This window comes from Pinus tabuliformis, chromosome 7 (genome assembly GCF_031772625.1).
Source record: "Pinus tabuliformis cultivar Carrire ecotype Pingquan chromosome 7, CPIR1, whole genome shotgun sequence".
Classification (NCBI taxonomy): domain Eukaryota; kingdom Viridiplantae; phylum Streptophyta; class Pinopsida; order Pinales; family Pinaceae; genus Pinus; species Pinus tabuliformis.
In genome coordinates this window covers 1,737,322,040-1,737,340,962 of record NC_142293.1, presented here as the reverse complement: position 1 = coordinate 1,737,340,962, position 18,923 = coordinate 1,737,322,040, and positions in this window count along the sequence as shown.

Here is an 18,923-nt window from a genome sequence, read left to right as displayed (position 1 = left end):
GCATAAATTGGTACATCTCTTAATGCTTGTAAAAGTGGAATTTTAATATACAAATTTTGCAATTCCCCCATAAAATTAAAAGCAGGTGTTTCAGCTGCTTTGGTTAAAACCAAACGCTCGGGGAATGGAGGTTCTGTTAATTCAACATTTTTGTTAGGAGGTGGTTGAGCTTCTTTTTGTTTCTCAGTTTCATTTTTATCTGAATCAGTTATGTCATCTATGATAGGCTCTACTACTCTTCCAGATCTCAAGTGAATATCATTACATTGCATAGTAGGAAATATAGACTGATTCTGAATATCAATGACTTGCACAACTTTATTATTGGGGTTAGGATTTGGTTGCGCAGGTAGTTGGGGTCTCATTTGGTTGTTTGGTGGGGCATTTGATGGCAGAGAGAGTGATTGTTGGAATTGAGGCATTTGATTTGGGTATGGGAGTGATTGACTATTCCAACTTGGGTTCCAAGGATTGAAAGGAGGTGGTTGCTGTGGAGGCCAAGGAGTCCACATTGAAGGGTCAACAAAGGGAGGGTTTTGCATTTGCATGGGTGGGAAATTCATTTGATTGAAAAGTGGATATTTCATTTGGTTGAAGGGGGGTTAGCTTGTTTGGCCAAAAGCAGAATAATTGTTCCAACGATTAAATGGCATACCAGAGTTCGTACCTTGCCCTTTAGGTTGCCATTGTCTTCTTTGAGTTAGCAGGTAGACTGCTTCAGCTTCTTCCTCCGTTGGCTGCATCGCTGCTTTTATTCCTGGTAGAGATGGACATTGTTCTGTCTCATGATCTTTCTCACAAAGGGTGCAAACTGGTACTTTATCTCTTGGACACTCCCTTAATGGATGTTTGTCTCTACATTTCGGGCAATAGACAGCCAGAGTTGCTTCTGCTTCAGCCTGCTTCTTCTTAACCTGCAAAGTGTCAATCTGCGAAGCAAAAGAACTTAGCATTTCGGTTTTAAATTCTTCAAGTAAATTACCTATTTCTTCTCTTGTCGCTCCTCCATTGGCTGATTTCTGTACCCTTGAATAGGTGGAATCTCTTATTCTGTTCCTTGCAGCTCCCCTAGAACACCTTTTAGCAAGTTCACAAATCTCATCATATGATTCCTTAGATATATCTCCCTTAGCAAGCATATTTAACATATTTAAACAATCATCCCTTAAACCTCTAAGTAATATTGTTTTACGAATTTCCTTACTTATATCTGGATGATCGGATCTCTGTATGTTGTATTGCAATCTTTCGATGTAGTCCTCCAGGCTTTCATCCGATTTTTGTGCCATATTGAATAATTCATCCTTCTTTTCTCTCGTCCGGCAGTAGTCTTGATATTTAAGCAGAAATTTTTGTTTCATTTGCTCCCATGTTGTGATTACCTGACTTCCAAGGCTCATGAACCATCTCAAGGCATTCCCTTTTAAGGTGGCTGGAAACAGTTTCAACTTTTGAGCATTAGTAACATAATCATAACTTCTGCATAAAATATCAAATTCAAAAAGAAATTCGTCAGGATCCTCAGTAGATAAACCATGAAAGTTAGGTAGGGCAGACAATGGGATATTTTTCATTGTTCCTGCAGGAAGATCACTGATGGGAAATCCCAAGGTAGAAAGGGAATTTTCATCCCTTCTTTCTTCTTCAGGACCTGCACGTCCTCCTCCAAAGAGGAATGCATCATTATTATCTTCCATTGTTGGCCCTCCTACTGCGCTTTCTCGATCGTCAGAATCCTCTATTGGTTCTTTAATGTTTTCTACCGGTCGTCCAGCACTTTCTACTATTTCCTCAATGTGTTCTACTGATCTGCTAATACTTCCTTCTGACTCTTCAGTGCTGACTGCTGGTTCCTCTGTATTTTCAGGACCCACAACTTCCTCTGTTCTGTAATCTGACTGAGGGGAACGCTGAAATTTTGATTTCCGAGAACTTAACCTTTGTGATGATTCAGCCTTTGATACAATCTCGTCAATAAACGTTTTTCGTCCTCCCCAGCCTTTGCCACCTGCGCGGTTATTTTTCTTCTGGTTTCCTCGTCCTCTCATGCAATCTGCACATTAAAAGAAAACAAATGAATGCTTGTTGAAATCTATAATTACCTTCCCCGGTAACGGCGCCAAAATGTTGGCCGCTCTAATTGTTTTCACAATTCGAGCTCCACATAAATTGTCAACCCGAGAAGGTCTTTTTATTCCAAAGGTAATAGCGCACTGGATATGCTCAATTTCAAAAGCAGCTCAATGTTGTAGTAAAAGAAAGACACACATTCATCAATCTATCAATTTACACTCTACTTAATTAAAGCCGAAGTCAATTAAGTTATAGCAGAAATGATTTCTCTGTTACAGCAAAGGAAAATAAATCTATAAGGAAAGAAATCATTCAACCATAGCAGGAACAGGACCCTATTCCTTGGTGGGAACTTCAGCACCTGCTGCCTGGCACTAATCACACTGTAAAAGAAGTAGCCTCAAGAGGTCAAGACCCTATTCCCAGGAACAGGAACCTTCAGCACTTGTCCTCTTGTTTCTAATCACACTGCAGGTAAAAGAAAGCAATCAATGGGAGCAAGACCCTATCCCTTCGTGCAGGGATCTTCAGCACATGCTCTCATCATCCACTCGTGCATTCAATACATGTAGCGCTAAGAAACAGAGTATCGCAAACCATGTAACTAGTGTTTCAGCAACAGAATTAAAGAAAATACAAATACATAAAGAAATAAACAACTACAGAAACAAAGGGGGCGGATCTTGTGAGGAAGGCGGGCCCTTTCCTTCTCACAAGATTCCCCAGGAGAAAGAATTAAACTGGAACGCTCAAAACAAGTCTTTATTCATCTGTCAAGAAACTGATACATTGCAAAAAGGAGACTAGCTCCTGTCTCACACAATGCTGTTCTATGAATTACAGTTCGATCCCCCTCTAATGATGATGTCTCCTCTTTTTAAAGAGGAGACATCATTTACAATTTACACAAGAGCGAATATCTCGATTCTGTTCAAAACAAGACTATTCTGTTCTTTCTTAAAAAGAGATATTGTTACAACCGAGACAACAGAAGTGCTATCTTCAAGGTAATCCAGGTAACCGTATCTTCGGGCTGCTGCTATTATCCACAAAAAGTTCTTCCAGAATCGCAAATTACGCATAACGGGATTTGCGTGCTTGACAGCTATTTCAGCAACTGAGTTAGCTGTTTCAGCATCGGGACCAGCTGTTTCAGCAACGGGACCAGCTGTTTCAGCAACGGAGTCGGCTGTTTCAGCAACGAAGTCAGCTGTTTCAGCAATGGCCGCTCGTTCCCAACAAGGCATATAACTTATCTGCGATCTTTGACTTGTGTTAGCAACAATGCACTTCAATAATTGATAAAATATAAGAGTATTATGGAATTAAATGTAAGACAGATTAACCATATAATAAAGAAGAGGTTTCTATATACCTTGGGATAAAGTGAATGATAAAGACATTGAGGTTCATGGTTTTAAGAGTAAAGTGATGTCAAAATATATAGCAAAAATGGTACATAGTGGAGTCCTAACAGTCAGATTTTAAGTATCAAGCGGAAGCAGTGGCGAACCAATCACTTTCCATGTAGTTGAGGAAAGGATACTCACAGAAGCCCCTTCATCTATAATAGTATCAACCATGATCATTCTGTAGGCTTGTACTATGATTCAGAATGGTACATTAGATGGTAGGCGGGGTCTGTCTAGTAGATTCCAATTGAAGGAAACGACTAGATTGCTTGGAGGAGGGACCAAATAAACGACCGGATACATCTATGACAAACTTCCTTCCTGTGGTAAAGGAATGGGTAGATTGCCCCCATGTTCATCGGAGTCTATGTTTACGAAAAGAATTTGAATGGTGTCGTTCTCATTCTCTTTGGTGACAGTATCATCTGAAGGTGGGTCCTCTGAAGACAAGATTGGGTCGACTGCTGTCTCGACCTGTTGACTTTGGTCCGGTGTGGACTCAAAGGGTCTATCTTGAATGATAGGTGCTTCGACCAACAACAATGGTGTGTCAGTCAGATTTTCAACTAGCGATGGACTCGACAAGAGGTTCTTGTATCTAGGAGGAAGTCGTTGTGATGATGCAGGACGGTTATCCAAGACTCTTTTAGCTTCATCTAAGAAGGGACAACGGTGGAGGGCATGATTGCCTTCACACAATCTACAAGGAAATTTGGATCTTCCTTTTTGTCCATTGACTTTATTTTCACTAGTTGATGGTGTGCTTTCAACATGATCATCAGCGGTTGAAGACACCAGATTGTGCAAACGGGGAGACCGGTCCCTCAAGATCCATGGGATGTAGGGACAATCTCGATGATAGTGGTCTCCCTTGCAAATGACACATGGAGTTTTAGGTTTGGAAGGTGTGGTGTGTGGATTTTCACTAAATGATGTACGGTTTCCCCCTTTTGTTGTTGGGTTCTTCTTATTCTTCTCCTTCCCTTTCTTCTTCTTCTTCTCAGTTACTTGGTTTTTAGCGTTGCTAACTTCACAAAGCGAAGAGGAAGAAGGAGAGGGAGAAACAAACGAAGTAGAAGGTTTTGGAGCAACTTCATCTGGTACCTAATTGGATTGTTGAGGAATTGTGGTGTTTTGAACGATAGAGGTCGAGAAAAGCCATACTGGTAGGCCAATTGTGAGTCCTGGAAGGCCCAATGTGGCCATGTGTGGAGCACCAACATCCCCCCAAGAGGAGAAGGGACTAGGATTTCCCCCAAGGGGAAATCCTTGATTTGTAGACTCCATTTCTCAACCTAAAGACCAACGAGGGAACAGTGACATTATTCCAACTAAAATAAATTTTATGACGCTTTGACACAACTTGCTTTTTCAATTTTTAAGAGTCGAGAAAAAGCTAAATATGACTGTAGCCGCCTTCGGTTTTTAATGAGCCTGAAGTGACAAGTGCTCAGATGGACCTTTTCTTTTAAGGAGTCTGAAAAGGAACGAAAGTGATTGCTCTGGAAATCTAGATAGAGGGATTACCAAACCAATCACAAAAGTGCAGAATACTTTTATGGTACAGCAGTCAATCTTCCTGAATGTTGTGTTCAGTGCATTGTGATCGATAGGGCGGCAGACATGGCTTCCTAAGGATAAAGTATGTAGTCTATTGTGGTCTCCCAATATATACTCGATGGTACGTGGGAGCACAAGTCCGTACTGGCACTTGTCATCTCAAAGAGGAGGAATCACCCGACCTATGATGAAAGCGATAGTTACCAGGCTTTACGACACCAGAATACGTCTCTAGCCTAGACTTCTAAATGTTGTGGGTTAGGTTCCGAAGCGTTTTTATGTTCATTGAATTTTATTTTACAGTTGATCTTTCTTAAGAATTTTGCCTTTAAGGTTCACCGCGTGATGTAGATATACAATTCCTAAATATGCAATGTAATATGATAAACAATCATTTACTTTCTTTTTGCAATGAAAATCCTAGCTACTAAGGAAAGAGAAATGAAATTATTTTAACATAGAGAAGAGAGCACACACTAGATGCACTTTTCCTAAATCAATTTCACCATGCAGTCTTAATGCAAATGCACACGCATGTATTGTTTTTCAGTTTTCCTTAATGTGAGAATGACAAAATGAAAACAAAGTATAGATCTAAACTATTCTCTTTCAAAGTTACAATACTAACAATTTTCTTTTCAAAAAACGAAAGTAAAGCCAAGACCACACTTTGCGATTTCGAATTCAAACTGCTTTCGACACTTGAAATACTAATGATTCAAATCAAATAAAATTGAAAAAGTGTAATCGACTGTCTAAAAGAGAAATTCTTTGTAATGCTCTTTTTCTTGACTGAAAACGACGCGTGCGACACTTTCAAATCAAAAGACGACAATTCGATTAAGCTACTATTTGCAAAGGAGAACTGTAAATGATGAAAAAATACATTAAAAAATGTTCACAATTCCTTCTGATGGAGGCTGAATAATGCAAAGGAAGATGGTTTCAATAGAGATATACTGATCACAGACAAAAAAATTACTGAATAAAGCTAAAGACAATGAAGAAGAAACGAAAATCTGGAGGCAGAAATAGTCTCATCTGATCATCGCACCTGTAACATAGGGAAACATGGATGCATCTCACCTACAGCACACGGGAGGTGAGATGCATCCAGATTGCCAAGAAGAGATAGTGTGATGGTCCAGGGACGAGATTGAGCTTGGTTTTTGCTCACAGTTTGCAACTAAGTTAAGGGATTTAGGCCGAGCTAATGATTGTCAGTAAACACAAAGCATACGGGCTGATCTAATGAGGTTATTTGAGCTACCACTAGGGCAATTATGATGTTTGCAAGCTAGATGTTCAGTTCATAAACCAACCCAGAGATTGACTGAAGCAACGTTGATCTACTTTGCAATTGCATAGAAAAAGAAGTTCGAAGGCTAGCTAACTTGACTTCAGGCTCCGTCTATGGTTTATAAAGCAAACAAAAATAACAAAACAAACAAACTATTCGGTCCCCAGCGGAGTCACCATTTTGTTATAGGGAAAACTAGTGTCCATTCAGAGCTGCTAGTCCCACGAAGACGGGTAGCTATCTTAGAAACAAACAGATTAAAGTTACTCATGTTTTCCTTTATGAGTGATAGATGAGAGAGAAGCGGAGAGCACCAACCTCAATTTCGCTAGTCTCCTTGCTTGTTTCCTCTCTCCTTTGATGAAGCTTTCACCACTCCTTTCTCACTTGTCCCGCTTCAAAGAACACCCGTAGAGTCAAGGCATCAAAATACCATCAAAGCATAGAGATCTATAACCATAAATGATGTAGGATCATATGTACATTAACCATATAGATGCACATCTAAACAAGATTAAGAGAGATACAAGCATATAGAGGAAAACTCAAATATCTTTATTGATAGAAGTAGTAGAAGAGGGGCTTACAACCAAGCTGTTTGATCTAGCATCATCCTACCAGCATGAAAGCCCTCTTCACCTCATGAAAAACTTAGATCACCCAACAATACAGTGTTGCACAGAGAAACCAATAACACTTCCTTACCAAATACAAAATTCTAGCCTCTGGATCTCTTGGATTAGGGATCCATATATAGATGTTTTCAGGAGAGTGAGTCAGCTTCTGGGATTTTGATTAGTGTCATTTCACTGATAGTTCTTGGTTCCACTTGGAGATCTTAGATCTCTTACTCATCCCTGGGCGAACTCAAAGAGGCAAGTGTCATATGAGCAGTTTCTAGAAGATTCTCTGGGTTCCACCTAGCACATTTCTTCTGCCATTTGTCTACTCTCACTCATCGCACCCTACAGAAGGGATTTCTAGTATGCATCGCACCCCCGTGTGTAATAGGTGAGATGCATCACACCCTATGCATGGAGTAGTCTGTATGGTCATGTTTTGACTAGTTCTGAGTAGTTTTTCATGGAGAACTTCTGGGAGATGATGTAATCAACTGACCTTGTTCCTTTAGGGTATGAAACAACAATTTTAGGGTTATAGAAGCCCTTGGATTATGGGCATATGTGATTGGGGTTGCAATGCCCAAATATGTCTATAACAGTGATCAAGTTTGACTGTATATTAGCAAAGACAGAATGCAAGGTGAAGGTAAAAAGCTAAAGCCAATAAGGTATGGACCTTTCAAGACACTTGAGAAAATTGGTGAGAATGCTTTTTGCCTTTATTTACAGCTTACATGCACATCTACTCAATCGTTAATGCAGATAGCTTGAGACTATTTTAACCTTCATTAGTTGAAGATCCTGAAGAGAAAAGTCAATTGCCTTCTATTGATGATCTGTTACCTAAATATCTCAATGAATTGCAGGAAGACACAGTTCTGGACAGGAAGGTGAAGACAACGCATAGGGGAGATGTTGAGTACCTCGGGATTGGACTCAAGGGTTCAAAGCCAGGTAGTGCAAAATGGATAGGGATTGGACAAGTGAGCCAGTTATATCCTCACTTAGTCAATGCTTGAAAACCAACTTTTGGTGGTCCAAAAGCTTTTTCAGTGGGAAGGCCTTGATCCGAATTGGATCCTTAAATATTTCTCATGACTGTTTCAAAATTATGTCAGATCAAATCTTATGAATAACAGGTATCAGAAATGACCTCTAGACAATGGCAATTATGGCCTCCACGAAACAACGAGGACCCTCGGTCAAAGTGTACTAACCGTTGGCCCATGGAGACCATGCATGGACGCAAATTGGCAATCAGAAGGCCAGATCTAGAAACAAAGGCAGTTTCTGATACGTGATTAGTGCTAATCACGTATTGCAGGACAAAACCCTCAGAGAAGGAAAGCCCCGAGTGCTCGGTCATGAGGGAAAACAGGAAACTGTGCGGAAAACATTAGAAGGTGGGTCTCATGCCCAAAATTGGCAGGATATCACGTGCACTTCGAGCGGTAAGTGGGTTTGGCCGAGTTCAGCGCGATGCCATACACTGGGCGACGCGTGTCCAGTGGATGAGAGAGAAAACCGCTTACATCGCGTGAGTAATAGTCAAGCAACTTACTCGCGCGATATAAATGGAGACCATAGGATCTAGAGGCTCCATATCAACGGCGGGTGTTATCACCCTAAAATTTTTGTTTCTAAGCTTTGGAAAGTTTTCCTTGTTTCTAGTCATAGTCTTATAGGTTTTGAGTCATCTCATCTCAACAAGTGTCATTCTCTTTTCCAAAAAGTTTCATAGCCTCATTCCATGTCCTAAAAGCCTCACCATGTGTTTTGACATCAGTTTGATTCCAAAGGATTCATGTTAGTCTTGGTCTAGTCTTTCCATGGTTGTTTTCGTGTCTAAGATCTATAAAAGAGTCTTGTTGGTATGGTCAAATAGGGTCAACACTCCGTTCTTTCCCATCACTGGTCCCACATCACCTAAAATTCCATGTGTCAAACTTGTGTCAAGGTTTTCATAGTGAAAAAATCACTCTAGGTGTTTTCGTAGCACAGACAGTGTAAAAAAACAGTTTTGCGCTACGAAATCACTGAACTAGGAGTTTTCGTAGCACGCTACGAAACCCCTAAAGCAGCCTGTTTCAGTAGAAAAACTGTTTTTACTAGTTAACTTCCAGAAGGTTTCTTGAGCACCTGAGAACTCAATTTTGAAAACTGAAAGAGGCTTTTCTTCCTAACATGCTGAACTACAAAAACCTCTTTCAGTTTCTTCAAATTTATTCTAAGGTGGGAGTAATTTATGGTTAAACTTGCGCTACGAAACTGCTGAAAGTCAAGCTTGGTCTTTTGGTTTTAGCAGTGCTTTTCAAGATCAGTTTCTGGTCACATGAAAAGGTATTTTGGAATTATGAAGGAGTTTTCTCTTCATCAACTCTCCAGCTAAAATAACCTATCTCACTTTCTTTATAAGTGTTTTCAGTTGGGAGATAATAAGCTTTCTTTGAAACCCAAAATTTAGAGAACGGATTTTTCCTGTTTGACACGTGTTTTTCAAGGATAGATTCAGGACAGATGGAGAAGTATTTTAAAAAAAAAGAAAGGTTTTGTTCTAGACATCATGGAAAACAAAAACCTCCTTCAGTTTCGAAAAATGTGTCATGGATGAGGAGATAAAGGCTCTATCCCACGTGCCATTTTCAGGGATCCTAAACCTAAAAACAGGGAAACATGTTCCCTAATTTCTAGGGTTTGTCTTCAGCAGTCAGATGACCACGTGGGAGGCTTCATCAAATTTGACTTCTTGAGGTTGCAAGTTGTCAAATAATGCTTTAAATTCTTAGATAAGGTTGTTGTAATCATGATAAGGAGTTACACTCCTAGTTGTATTAGGTCACTAGCACTCCTAGTTAACAGCTAGTTCTAATTAATGGTTTGTTTTATGGTTAGAATAGGTGTCACTGATGGAAAATTCGAATTCTCTTGATGAGGTATGATGGAATCCTAATTGTAAATGCTTTATATAGAGTAATAGGTCGAATTAGCAAAGGGTTGGAGACTTTTTGGATCAACTGTTGCTCTATGTGCAGAATGTGTATATTTTTAACCTAATGCAGATTTCTACTTAGACAACTCAAGATTCATGAAGAGTTCTTGTATGTTCTTGTTATGATGGCATCTTCCAATACTTATATTGTAGTGGTGTTTAGTTATGATACTCAGAACTCATCAATGATGCTCTGACTTCCTTCATAGATAAACTAACTATGTTTCACTGTTTTGTATTTTCATTTCTGCACTTGAACTCTATAATGCCTTAACTTCCATGCTAGGTAGAATGCTTTGGCTTCACTATTCAGGATTCAAAGAGAGTTTTTAATGTCATATTGTCTCATGGATTTCCTCTTTCACTTACTTGCAGTGGTATGAATACATGTTACTTAGAACTCATCAATCATGCTCTAACTTCCTTCATGTATTTATAAATTGTGTTTCCTTGCATTGTATCTTTGTTTTGTTGATGCATAAAAACTCTCTATGCCCTGACTTCATGTTAAGTTGATCTTGATGTGGTACTGAAACATACTTTGACTCCATAGCCCAATGGTAGCCAGCCTTCATCTTTCAACCTATAAACATATACAATTACAAACCATAGAGTTAGCCATCTATTCATATCTTTAATCTAAATCATTAACCCTTTGAGAGAGCCCTCTCAGGCTGAGGAGGCTAAGCCTTAGCTAAAAGATTGGTTTGAAATAGTTACACCGAGATAGTCTGATCAGCAGCCTATCAGGGTCCTATTTTGGTGATAACAGCGGGGAATTAACTCGATGGATGACTGGATTCGATGGGAAAATAGACTTAGGCACATAAAGATTTGAGGTCCGGCATGACCGATGAGCTGGTAGAAGGATTAGTTTCATACGCAAATCTTGGAGTAATGGAACTAACAACCGTTCAAAAGAAAACTGACACTCAGTTCGTAAGGTGACAAGTGGCCACCTCTCTGTGTAGCATTACACAACGATGATGACACAGAGCAGGGGAATTCCAACAGACAGAGGCAGGCGATCCAGAGAGCTGGGAAGAGGAAACGAATAGTTAAGGAGCAGATTGGCTTTAAGCCACGAACAAACAAAGAATAGGGGGAACAAAATTAGAGAAAGAAGCGAATTGTAGAGAACAGAGAAGTCGAGCTGACTTGCAGAGCAAAGGCAGCATTGAGCAGACAGAGACAGAGAGAGTCCAAGAGTCTGTGAACTCCAGAGAAGGCTTGAGAGGTTTAAGCAACTCCTCTGTGTATACCTGTCAGGTATTGAGTACCAAATTGGGCTCATACCATTGAGACCAGTTGAGTTCGAGATCCAGTAAGGGGGGGTCTGTGTACTCTAGAGGCTTGGGGAATCCAAGTACCAAACTACTGATCATCATCTATTAAGTGAGACTCAAATTGAGCTCCTTATTGTAAAATCTCTACTTTAAGACACAATAGAAAAGGCCACCACTGAAGGCTAGACCAGGAGGCGTAGCCTAGGAGGATTGGGTGAACTCCTTATTAAATTTGTTGTGTTTTTATATTTTCTTACTATGTTTCTCTTACTATTTCAAGTGTCTGTGTATTTCACAATCTTATCGATCCATTTCTTAAAATAACGTAGACACACCCCAGCACATGGGTTTGTAATACCTTCATTAATTAACTGAGATCATTCACGAGTGATTTCAGATCAAACTATTTTTTTGATCACTTCTAAATTAACCTAGATCTTGGGAAATGGATAGAAAATTATCCTAAGATATGACAACATTATGGGAGACTAGTGCCCTATGGGAATAACTCCTGCCCTCCATCCCCTTTTAGAGTGGCTCCCCTCTTATAACAAAACCACCTTAGAAGGTATTTCGTCTTGGATGGAAAATGGCATATGGGAATCCTAGAGCTAGGGAAGCATCCCAAAAAGGTTGATTATAGCAAGTAAGGAAATGGAATCACTATTAGTAGGTTGTGCCCCGACCTCAGTCAAGGAGGTGGATTCACATTATTGGGAGTACTCACTCTTCTTGGTAAAAAGAGGATATGATATTTTCCTACACCCCAATCAAGCATTACATCTGTTAAGGATATGGGAGAGAATTTGGAACCTTGATTTCCTTATGTTAGTGTCAGTCTTGTTCGTTTTCCACCAATGATCAAATATTCTTTTACCATAGGAGTCTCAAGGTCAAATTTTATGATGTCACTAGGTTTACATAGTAAAATTTGGTCAGTGGCTAGTTTGTCTAGGAATGTTTTCATTCTTTTGGAAAAATCACACATGTTGGTCACCTACCTCACTCAGATGAAGGTATCATAATAAAAGGAATGTTTTCATTATATCTGTCATCATCATCACCATTCCACTCAGTTTCATGTCTTCATTCAGTCATTAGGGTTTCAAGGTCCATCATCATCATGTGTAAATCTAACATTAAATGAATCATGACAAGCAACTCTTTGACATTAGCTTGATGAATTTTCACAAGTTCTTCATGATTTCAGTCTCAAAGGTTCTAGGAGAATAAGTTTCAATGTTCAAAAGGTAAAAATCCAACTTAGGTTTCAACCCTCCAAAGTGGCTCAGTCTTAAAGGTGAAAAATCAGTTTTTGAAAAACGTATGTGGGCCCCATTTCTTGTAAAAAAGGAATCATACTTGCCTATAAAAACCCAAAAATCCCCAAAATCACTTCATTTGACTTCTATTTCCCTTTTTTCATCGAGCTCTCCCCTCCATTGGCAAGAAAAACATGGTTTTTTAGGCAAAATTGGCTAAAAATTGCAAGTGTTGCGCTTTCAGAAACTGCATTGCACTTCTGTGGTCGGCGCTGCGCTTCTGGACACTGCGTTGCGCTTATGCCAGAGTAGCCCAAAACCTTCCAAAAATCACCCAAACTCAAAATCGAAGAAACCTAGTTTTTTGCTAATCTAATCTTGTATACAAGTACAACACCTTACTTACCTTTTCCTTTAGCAATATGAATTCAAATGCAAAATTTCTTCATTTAGGGTTTTAGGTGAAATTGTTAGGATATAAGATAGGGTTAATGATGGTTAGTCTAGTTTTGATATGCTAAACATGTAGAACTTTCATCTTACACCTATATACATGTTTAGAATACATTTCGACCTACTGAACAAATTATAAATCATCAAATTACCTCAAATATAACTAAACCCTAGCTCATTCCTAGAAATTTGGGCAGTTTTCCTAGAAGCTCTATTTTTAATTTCTCACAAACGCTTATTTCCCTCATTTCAACTCATTTAGTTTTCATGATTTTCTTACAGTCCCTATCCATCTCCTATAATTTCCCTTACCATTATTTCCACTCCACATACCCATCATTTCATCTTTTCACTCATCCCTCACTATTTTTTTCATTTTCCTGCTTCTAGGGTTTCTATCATCATGGAAGGAGATTCTTCACCAGAGAGGAAAAGACACCATAAAGGAGGAAAAATTCTCATATATGAACCTACCAACTGCAATGAAAATAATTCATCACCCTTCATCAAGCAGTGTTTTGAAGATGCAAATTGTTTATAGTTTTGTAAAAGAGTGTGTGAAGTAGGTTATCATGAACAGTTGAGAGATTGGATCCCCACTCATTTGAAAGGGGAAAGTGATATCATAGCTGGGGTTGAGTTCACATTTTCAATAGCTGCTATTTCACTTTCTACAAGGATACCTGATCATGGAGAATACTGGTTTAAGGGCATGAATTTAGATCTTGGACATTACGAGTCCTTCTTGAAAACACCCTATAGGGAAACACATACACACATCATACCATTTAGGTACCTGTTGGAGAAGTATGCTCCATTAATTAGGGTTGTCATGAAAGTTTTCACATGTGAGGGAAGGTTTTCTAGATTGTATGCATATCACATCCGGCTTCTAATGCAATTCAAGGTGCAAAAAACCTCTCAACATGTGCAATTATCTGTGTAGAAGCCTTGTCAAAATGTCCGAGAAGGTACAGGTGAAAAACAAAGAACACTTTCCCAGTATTTTTCATCATAGTTTGATCAAGACTGTAGTTCTCCATCAAATTGCAGAGAAAAACATGACATGGGAGTCTTTCATGGAGACAGATTTGAAATGGCGTGAGACTAGTGTTTCAGTTTAGCATCCAAACATGTCAACACAGCAAATGGAGATAGGATCATCAAGCCAATCAGTGGAGGTTCCTAAAGCACCTAGACCTGAGGAAAAAGGCTTGTGTTTGCTTCTCATGTTGAGAAAGTGACCAAGCCTTCTACATTAGCAAAACAGGGATCACAAGTACAGGAAAAAGACTTGATTGAGCATGATTTCGAGTTGGTGGAATTGGAAATAGAAAATGTTCCTTCAAATATGCAGTAGGCTATCAAAGAAAAATATTCTCAGATCAGAGAACTCATGGACAGCATGGGAAGGGCAAGGTTTGTTATCTCATTCCTAGAACAAGAAAACAGTAAGCTAAAGGCTAAACAACTCATTATGGAGAAAGAGCAAGCTAAATTGTTGCAGCAAGAAGGCAAAGGAAAAGTAGTATTGGATACCAACGAACCTGAATAAACTGAAAGGCAAGGCAATAAAAAGATGCCAAGGACCAATGGACTCAAGAAGGCATTGAAAGAGGAGAAAAAACACATCTTGCTAGATGAAGAACTAGATATGGAGGACATAATTGCCTTAGAGATTAATGAGGATAGGGAGTATTGGTTAGACAAGGTCAATGACCACTTGGAGAAGCTTCTTGACAAATTCAATAGAGATAACCAACTACTAAGGCACATGGAACATCACTACCAGACCAGAAACATGATTTGTAACATCAAGGTCAAACAGTTGGAAAAGAAGCTCAAAGAAACCCTAAAAGACCAAAATGAGAAGGGTAACTTATAGATGCTTTTTGAAGAATCCATGAGGTCTTAACATACCTAATTTTTCATCTCATAACCAATTTTGGATGCATTCTGAGCATTTTTGGTACCTAATTCAGAAAATTGGCTAGTCACAAGTGCTGCGCTTTTTCCTCAGGCATCCAAATGACAAATGGTTTGCAGTTTTAGAAAGCTCATGGCATCCTCTCAAAACCCATTTCATCAAATTTTTCAAGAGGGCCCAAATTTTTAGAAAAAGGGGAAAAAGGGGTCAAAAATCAGCGTTCTGCCCCTCTTTTTGACAGGCGATGCGCTTTTGGAGACACCTCGGGAGAATGAATTTTTGAAGACCTTCCCATGTGTCATTTTCAAAAATTCAAGGTGTTATGGAAACTAGGTTTGAAAATATAGTTGACCATTCTTTCAGATATTCATTTGGACCTCAGGAAGGCACCTTAAAGTGCTTAATTTCGGCGCTTTTCTTCTGCAAATTTCTATGTTTTTCATTTAAATTTCACTATGTAAATTTCCTTGTTTTCAGTTTGACTTGGCCAAAGTAAAAAATGTTGATGTAATTGAAGTTAGTTTGAGGTTAGATTATGTAAACATGAATAAATAGACATGATAGGTTGTTTTTATGGTTTAATAGGCCTCATTAAGGAAGCAAAGTCCAAAACAAAGTCTACAAGAAGTGTTTGTATTTGACCTTCTCACTCTCACCTGTTGGTTGAGAGAATCTTGGAATTAGTCCCACCACCTAGGAATTCGACTCTTGAAGGTGGGGAATTGATTCAATTGAGTCTATATGTATCATCTTTCATTTAGAGAGAGAGGTTGGACTTTTGTGGAAAAGGCTTGTATCTTATGTTCTCTTAAACTAATACAGGAGTTGTTATCAGGAAAACTAGTGTCTATTCAGAGCTGCTAGTCCCACTAAGATGGGTAGCTATCTTAGAAACAAACAGATTAAAGTTACTTGTGTTTTCCTTTATGAGAGATAGATGAGAGAGAAGCAGAGAGTACCAACCTCAGTCTTTCGCTTGGCTCCTTGCTTGTTTCCTCCCTCCTTTGACAGAGATTCACCACTCCTTCCTTACTTGTCCCGCTTCAAAGAACACCTGTAGAGTCAAAGCAACATAATACCATCAAATCATAGAGATCTATAACCATAAACAATATAGGATCAGATGTATATTAACCATACAAATGCATATATCAATACAAGATTCAGAGATATACAAGAATATGGAGGAAAACTCAAATAGCTTTATTGATAGAAGTAGTAGAAGAGAGGATTACAACCCATTGGTCTGACCCAGTGCCATCATCCTAGCATGAAAGCCCTCTTCACCTCATACAAAGCAAGATCACCCAACAATGTCTTCAAAGAGAAACCAACAACACTTCCTTGCAAATTACAAAATTCCAGCCTCTGGATCTCTTGGATGAGGGATCCATATATAGATGTTTACAGGAGAGTGAGTCAGCTTCTAGGATTTTGATTAGTGTCATTTCACTGATAGTTCTTGGTTCCACTTGGAGATTTCAGATCTCTTACTCATCCCTAGGCGAATTCAGAGAGGCAAGTGTCATATGAGCAGTTTCTAGAAGATTCTCTGGGTTTCCACCTAGCAAACTGCTTCTGCCATTTGTCTGCTCTCACTCATCGCACCCTACAGAAGGGCTTTCCAGTATGCATCACACCCCCCGTGTGTAATAGGTGAGATGAATTGCACCCTATGCATGGAGCAGTCTGTAGGGTCCTGTTTTGACTAGTTCTGAGTAGTTTTTTATGGAGAACTTCTGGGAGATGATGTAATCCGCTGACCTTGTTCCTTTAGGGTATGAAACAACACTTTTAGGGGTTTAGAAGCCCTTGGTTTATGGACATATGTGATTGGGGTTGCAGTGCCCAAATATGTTTATAACAGTTGCCCCCTAAAGCATGAGGTCGTAAATCATTTTGATGTCGGGTGAAATGCTTTATAATGAGGATCCGAGGTTTTTCGAACTGGAAGGTGACCTATAATAAGATACAATACAATACGTTATCTTCACAATATTTTCATGATCTAGCTGAGGTGGGAATTCCCATGCTCAGCTTTATAAATTCATATTCATGTACATAAGACAGATAATCGTATGTGTGGAAGACTAATGATTCTGGTAGAGCCATCATCCTTTAGTTTGGATGATTATCTGTGAAGCGGTGATGCAAATTTGATGTCTTTATTTTCCTGAATATATTATAGCCCGGATGGATGAAACTAGATCCGAGGTCTTCAAACTCGTTCAATCTTCGCCCGAAGTACAAGTCGATCCATGTGAAAAGATGTTCTGATGTCGAACACGGAAAGACATCACCTGATTACCGGCCAATGATGTAAGCTGTTAACAGGCACGAGAGGAATCACCGATAATGATGATGACCCTCAAGGTACTACAGTACAATTCACGTGGTGAATACATGAGCTGATGTCGAACACCACGTAAAATATTTCGGTCGAAGGCCACCCGTCGTCGGAAGTGAGAAACTTGCCATTGAGGCATGCAAGCTTCAAAGTACTGAAAGGTTTGTCCCTAAGTCAACTTCTTGGATAATGAGCTGATGTCAACAAGAAGTGACCCGTCATAGGAGGGCCTTAATAAATACCACATCTACGACACGGAATGGAGCAAATGATTTTGTGGAGGTGAAAACGATTTGATGATACAAGGTTCAGGGTGGTGGTCATAAAAAATGGAGAGTGAAGGTATTGCTGCGGATGAGACGTTGGCTAGGTTGGTGAATTCTCTGAGCGACTTCTCTTGAACATACCAATAACACTGAAATGGATTCGTAGCGTTAACACCAAGGTGGATGGTACGGTGGACCAATGGTGATATGACCGATGAATGGAATAAGCCAACCCGACTCAATCATGGTGACGGAGTGAAAGTGTCATGTTCAAGAGCGACCTGCTACCAATGAAGCTATTCAAGTTTTCTTCCCTTTTTCTCTAGTCATTTCTGACCAGTACCTCTTTATTTTTGTCAAGCTTGAGGAAGATAACATATGCTTGTTCTATAATTTTCCCTTCGGGCAAACCCGTTGCTATGTTTTAACGAGCCTAGCGACAGTGAAACTCAATCTTGTCTGCATGGACAAGTTTGTCGCTATTGTTTTAACGAATTTAACAATAAAGATAACTTGATCCTTTTCAATTTTAGAGAGTCTAAAAAGGTATGTAAAGGCAACTCTAGTGGTCCTTTTTCGTAATGTAATCCCTTAAGTCCGAAAAAGTGTAAAATAATACGAAAGGGATGACTTTTCGATAGTTTTAACGAGCCGAACAAGACAAGCGCTCGATCTTTTTGTGTAATAATCCCTCAGGTCCAAAAATATTAAAATCTAGAGGAGGGATAACACTTCCGGTCGCTTTAACGAGCTGGAGAGGCCAATTGCTCAACAAACTTTTCATATTTTACGAGTCAGATGAAAAGAGCCTAAAGGAGACTCGTTTTTTGAGGAACGAGTGATGTTTTTGGATAACAACTAGTTCTGGGAAAGGCTTGTAACTTTTCAATCACGGTAGTGGAAAGAGGGTGGCTAATAAAATCACTCGTCGCAGCTGTTCCTCAAAAGGGTAAACAATCAAATGAAGGCGTATGATCAGCTAAAAAAGAGTGGAGGTGATGGTAAGAACACGACCAAGGTTCAAAAGTTGATAGTCATGTGAATGGTTATTTATCGAAGGTGGGGTTCATTTTTCTTTAATGAGCTTGAATTCTATGGAAACATTTGCTTATTGCTAGGTTTATTTTTTGACGAGCTTAAACTTCGCGTAAAACTGCTCATGGCGAGGTTTTTTTTTAACGAGCTTGAACTTTACGTAAAACTACTCGTGGCGAGGTTTATTTTTTAACGAGCTTGAACTTTGCGTAAAACTGCTCGTGCCAGTCGTATAATAAGGATGTTTCATCAGTAGGTTCATTTTTTAGGGAGCTTGCCCCATGCACAACTTTGCTCCAGAGCCTTTTGTATGCAAGCTAGGAACGACCAACTACTATCCTAGGGGTTAAAGAACTACTAAGGTTAGGTAGGATAGCTTCTCGGTGGGAA